General features: G+C 47.9%; 1 long non-coding RNA gene across 2 annotated transcripts; it reads left to right on the top strand.

The window, feature by feature from the left end:
• Positions 1-3,728: 3,728 nt before the first annotated feature.
• On the top strand, positions 3,729-5,757 carry LOC123182248 (uncharacterized). 2 transcript variants are annotated; one of them, XR_006492074.1, is made up of 2 exons: positions 3,729-3,937; positions 4,797-5,757. It is a non-coding gene; the product is annotated as an uncharacterized lncRNA (long non-coding RNA). The 2 variants fall into 2 exon arrangements; XR_006492073.1 differs by having other exon boundaries at positions 3,735-3,937; positions 4,814-5,757.
• The last annotated feature ends 514 nt before the right edge of the window (positions 5,758-6,271 follow it).

Below are 6,271 nucleotides of genomic sequence, written 5' to 3'. Positions count from 1 at the left end.
ACCACCCTGACGGAAGTAGCGTTCGAGTCATGGATGGGAGCACCTAAGTTTCAAAGAGGGAGGCGAGGTTTTCTCATGCAAAGTTGTAGCTTTACAGAATACTAATGGACAAGAGGTGAACTTATCTGTTTGGCTTGCCGGGGATCGCCGTGCCATGCAATCTTCTTGTCCTTTGTCAAAGCCAGGTTTACGGCAAGAACCTGCAACTCCATGTAGATGAGAATGAATCCAGGATGCAATCCTATCTATATGCATATGCAAATGCTCATGAAGTGCTTATGCAATGATCTAGGTGTGCTTGTGCATGCATGCAATCTTAGTTGGGGCCCCCCTACAACGCTTCTTTATTTTCTCTTGCACGGGGTCATCGCCCCGGCTTGTACAAGGGGTTACATGCAACTTCGGCAATGCCATGTACAATGGGTGGCTGTCGGGCCTGGCAGCCTCTGCGCCTTACGGGTAGAACTTACAGAGATGCTCAATGTTCCATGAGTTTTGCAACGGTGTACCATCTCCGGTCTCCAGGCGTACTGCGTCGGGTCTGGAGACTCGTACTACCTGGTAAGGGCCTTCCCACTTCGGTGATAACTTGTGTGTACCCTTGACGGACTGAACGCGCCTAAGGACAAGGTCACCTTCCTCAAACTTCAGGCACGAACCCTGCGGCTGTGATAGCGACGCAGGGCTTGCTGATAGCGTGCAGCACGCATAGCGGCCCGGAGACGGTTCTCCTCGAGTAGCACAACGTCGTCACGCCGGTGCTGATCTTGCGCTACTTCATCATAGGCAAGCACCCGGGGAGACCCGTAAATGAGTTCTGTGGGGATAACGACTTCTACCCCGTAGACCGGGGAGAAGGGAGTCTGCCCGGTAGCTCGATTAGGTGTTGTTCTGAGGGACTAGAGAACTACCGGCAGCTCCTCGATCCACCGCCTGTCGTGCTTCTGCAGCGTATCAAAAGTCCTTGTCTTGAGTCCACGAAGCACTTCAGCGTTCGCCCTCTCAGCTTGTCCATTGCTCCGGGGATGTGCCACGGAGGCAAATGAGATCTTGCATCCTAGGTTTTGAACATATTGCATGAAGGCGTGGCTCGTGAATTGGGTGTCGTTGTCAGTGATGATCCTTGCCGGAACTCCGAAACAACACACCAATTCTTTCAAGAACTTGATAGCTGACTGAGCAGTCACCTTCCTCACGGCAGTCACTTCTGGCCACTTTGTAAACTTGTCGACGACGACAAACAAGAATTCAAAGCCCCCGATTGCTCGGGGGAAGGGGCCGAGGATATCGAGCCCCCAGACCGAAAATGGCCATGATAGAGGGATTGTCTGAAGATCTTGGGCAGGCAGGTGTGTTTTCTTGGAACGGAACTCACAGGCTTCACATGTCGTGACGAGCTCAACTGCGTCTTGGAGGGCTGTGGGCCAATAGAATCCTTGCCGGAATGCTTTCCCAACTAATGCCCTTGATCCAATGTGTGAGTCGCACATTCCTTTGTGAATCTTAGTCAGCAGTTCCTTTCCGTCCTCCCGGCAGACACACTTCAATTTCACACCATTGGGCCTCCTTCTGTACAGAGTGTCATCGACAAACTGATACATACTGGCCCTCCAGGCTACTTTCTCAGCTTCATCTGGATCGCCGGGGAGTTCTCCGGTTTGGAGGAAGCGGACGATGTGCCTTGCCCAAGTTGGAGCCTGAGGCTCGGCAACAAGGAATAGTGGCACCTCCTCGACTGCGGGAGCACCAGCCTCGTCCGCGGGTCTATAGGCCCGGCTGGAGGGGGTGGTCCGGCAGGCTGTGAGGAGTTGTTTCCGGCAGGGTCTCTGCCGGGAGCGGATGGCTCGATCGGGAGAGGCTTACCGTAGTCCAACTTTCTCCTTTTTTGGGCCATTGTGGTTGGTGATACGGAGGGTTGAGAGAGGTGGAGAACAAAAGTTCTTGGTTCCACAGGAAGCTTCTACGCAGCACACTTTGACAGGTGATCAGCTATGCTCTTTTCCGCACGGGGTACGAGCTCTATTTGCAACCTGTCAAAGCGCTCCTCTAACCTCCTTACTTCCTCAATGTATGCTTCCATCAATGGTCTTTGGTAATCTTTGTTGACTTGTCTCACCACTAATTGTGAATCTCCTCGAATGATCAACTTCTTAATTCCCAACTCTGCTGCAATCCTGAGCCCGGCAAGGAGCCCTTCATACTCAGTTGTATTGTTGGTGGCTTCTTCCCGGGCAAAGTGCATTTGGATGACATACTTCAGGTGCTCCCCGGAGGGGGCAACAAGAAGCACACCAGCTCCTGCACCTTGTAGGGAAAAAGCACCATCAAAATACATAATCCATTCTTGGGGGGATTCCTTGCCGGGGAGAACTATTTCTGTTGCTTCCTCGTCAGGGGTTGGCGTCCATTCTGCAACAACCCTGCCAGCGCCCTGCTTTGAATGGTTGAAGTGCTCTCAAACTGCAAACCAAAGCTGGATAACTACAAAGCCCGCTCCACTATTCTGCCAGTAGCCTCAGGGTTTCGGAGTATCCTCTGCAAAGGAAAACGAGTAACAACCGTGATCTCATGGGCTTAGAAGTAGTGGCGCAGTTTCCTTGAGGCCATGATGAGGCCAAAGATCAACTTCTGCACACCAGAGTACCTCGACCTAGCTCCTTGTAACAAGGAGCTGACGAAGTAAACTGGGCGTTGCACCACTTTCTTCCTTGCCGCGTCCTTGGGGCTGCTCTCGTTGCCGTGCTTACTGCTGTCATGTTTCTCTGCTGACTCTGCCGTGATCTGGCCACTTTCCGCATCTTCTGCTTCCCGCTGTGCTACCAAAGCTGCACTGACCACTTGGTTGGTTGCCGCCAAGTAGAGCAACAACAGCTCTCTGGGTTTGGGCGCAACCAAGGTGAGCACAGATGATAGGTAAGCCTTCAATTCTTGCAAGGCTATATCTGCTTCTAGGGTCCATTTCATTGGTCCTGCCCTCCTTAAATTTTGAAAAATGGCAGGGCGCGCTCGGCGGATTTGGAGATGAATCTGCTCAGCGCGGCAACGCATCCCGTCAAACGCCTTACATCCTTGACTGTCCTTGGCGCTTGGATCTGCTCAATGGCCTTGATCTTGTCGGGGTTGGCTTCAATCCCCCGGTGGGACACAAAGAATCCAAGTAGCTTGCCGGAGGGAACACCAAATCCGCACTTCTCCAGGTTAAGCTTCAGGTTGACCTTGTGCAAATTAGCAAATGTCTCCTCCAAATACTGGATAAGGGTGGCCTTATCCTTGGTCTTGACCACAATGTCATCCATATCTCTACTCCTATAAAATTCTGAGTTGGTGATGATGGTGTGTCTGCCATCCATCGTTTAGGATCGTCGGATCGGCATCTAACGCACACAAATCAGTCTGCTGCTCATTTGCACATAACCCCTCAACCACATCTTTCCTGTTCAGGCTTCTCTCTCCCAACTCCTGGAACCATCTGGAAACAAATCGAATCACCGACGGACATCACTGGAATCGATCTGGCGGGGGCGCGAGGCGGCTGCTGCTGGCGCCGTCCACCTCCTGCGCCTCTCACGCTTCTCAGCCCCACCGCCCACCACCATGACGCACCTCCACCTCAACGTCCTCTCTGCCCTTCTTGCCCGTCTCCTCCAACGCCGACCTCGGCAAGCACGCCGTCGATGTCGTCCGTCTACGGACGCCTCTCCTGCCTCCTCCTCACCGCAGTTTGAGCACTCCGATCACCACCACTTCCCCGTGCTCCTCGTCATCCCCTCCACTCCTCCCCATCTCCTTTGTTACCAGCCACCAAAGTACGCCGCCGGCGCCGTTAGTGCCACAACGCCTCTCCTACCTCCACCCTTTATTGATCCAGCAGCCGTACTTCCCACTCCCACCACCTCCACTTCCTCATCGCCGTCTCCTCCGACACTGACCTCCGCAGGTATCCCGCTGGCTGTGCTCTGCTCATCCATGGTGTCGGCCCACCTACTGCATAAGAAGTGGAACATGCTTCATATTTCACGGTTTTGAACATGTTATCAGTGTGTTTTCTTTTCCCATTGCCATCTGCAAGTTGTGAAGCTTATTATTAGGCCTCTGCTTGTTGTAATAGGCTCTTGTGAAATCCTTTTTAAACTTTAAGGTTTTAATCTTTTTTGCTAACCCTCCATTTTTTGGGGGGAAAAAGCATGCAGGTATTATGCCAAAATGTTACAGCCACCGAATGTGAGATCATTGCTTTCACTTAATTAATGTGTTGTTTGGTCATTTTTGTGTTCATACTGAAGTGATTTGGTGGCTGGTTTGCAGGATAGTTTAACTTGCATGAAAGTATTATCTTTGCAATGTGGTTGTCAATGCATATCATCATTCCTTCATACTTTAGACATTTATATGTGCATAACTATTGTGCATTCTAGCTATGAGGTAAAACTATAAATTATTTCTTCCTTTACGCACATGTGGTGATGGCCATGAGGCTTAATGTTTCATCTCATAGAGAAACCGACCAAGTACTTAGTTATCTGTTGGATTTCAAGCTGACCGAATGGAGTTAGCCACCTTTTAAAGAGTAGTGAAATTATTTGTATGACTGGAAGGTTCAAGTGGCAAAATTTTGCAGGGTGGTTTACTTATGCAAAGCTAATCTTTTGGTCAGGGTTAGTGCCAACCTTTGAGCATTCTTCATATGTCTGATTTGGTTACTGTAAACTACTGCATAGGTGTCAGGTCAATTTTGATTTTTGTAGGGGTTTTGTACTTCTGAATTTTCTGACAGAAATTTGCATTGTTGGGCTCAGCTATTTCTGAATTTCAGGGTTGTGGCAGCAAGGGCGAGGTGCATGATAGTGACACAAAGATGGGCGAGCATCGGGAATGTAGGAACCTGCAAGGTGTTGTGCCGCAGTTACTGCTGCAAGGATGACTATGGCGGCAACTGTTTGCACAATAACTAATTCATGGCATAGGTGAGGATGATATTTTTTATTTATCAGTAGTCATATTTGTCAGATTAAGATCCACATGTAATCATTCCAGCACCTCGTATCATAAGAACTAGCCTAAAATGATTATGCTTGATCTTTTAAGCCAGTTGGTATTTTTTTACAGAAAATATTTTTCACCAAGGAAGGTAATTATAATAAGCATCAGCGTCAGCATGGTTTTTTTAAAGATAAACTGAAGTATGTTAAAATATAGTCAGGAGATCCTGATCTTACTAAGTGCAGAGTTCCCTAAGAATATAGTCAGAACATTATTTTTTATGTTTTGCTCAAGTAGCAAGCAATAGCAGGCAGTAGGTGACTTTGGTTTTCATCGTGTTACAGTCAATCCCTGCTTTATCTAATGTAAGAAGCGGGTGAAAGTTTGTTCAACTAAGTAGTAATCCAATGATATATATATACAGCAAAGGTTTCCTGCCAGGACCATTGCCTCCAGTTTCTTGATGTACGTTGACCATTTATTTCTAAGATGTAACATATACCAAGGCACCTATCTGATGCACTGAGAGGGTGTGGTGAGTGGAGTGGAGGTATGTGGTGCACTGAGAGGGTGAAGTAGAGCCTGAAAGTTTGTCCGATTTCCTGCGCTTGGGGACGCACTGCTTTGTAGAAAAGTTGGATACTATGATTTTTTATAGTGATGGGAGATAGTCTTTGATACTCTACTTAATTTGTGGCGGGGGAGATATATGTCATGTTACTGCTGTCATATTCTTGTGTGTCAGCTTAATAATAATTGATTAGACTGTTAATTTTCTGTGACGCAACTTCATGACGACGCGTTTCTCGTGTCGAGGCATGTATGTTTCATGAGACTATTGGTTTTAAGAAACAAAATCATGTGATATTTTTCATTGGTAATGCAGTGCACAATAAAGACCTGATTTTAATTTGTACCACTCTATTTTGTGCATTAGATTGGTAAGGCTCACCTTCTGGTTTTTTTACCCTTTCTTCTTTTGTTCCCCAAAAGGACACATTACTAGGTCCCTTGTTTTTTTAAAATAAAAAACACCTCTTTATTCATTCGTATACATCATTATAGTGTTCCTAAAAGAGATAGAATTGATGGTGGTGGTACTTCAATCCAAGAAGTAGCTTCATTAAACGTGGAAGACAGACCAGTTCATGGGCAATAGCATCCGCCTCTCGATACTCATGTTCAAACACCACTTTGGTAAACTCCGAAGACAAGAAATAACTATCATTGGCCACTGCTGCAGCACTGCCCACCAGTGCAAGCCGATATTCATGACTTCGATGACTTGGCT

This window comes from Triticum aestivum, chromosome 1D (assembly GCF_018294505.1).
Source record: "Triticum aestivum cultivar Chinese Spring chromosome 1D, IWGSC CS RefSeq v2.1, whole genome shotgun sequence".
In the NCBI taxonomy this organism is placed as follows: Eukaryota; Viridiplantae; Streptophyta; class Magnoliopsida; order Poales; family Poaceae; genus Triticum; species Triticum aestivum.
Note: the sequence above shows the minus strand (reverse complement) of the source record. Positions and strands in the feature narration are given on the sequence as shown.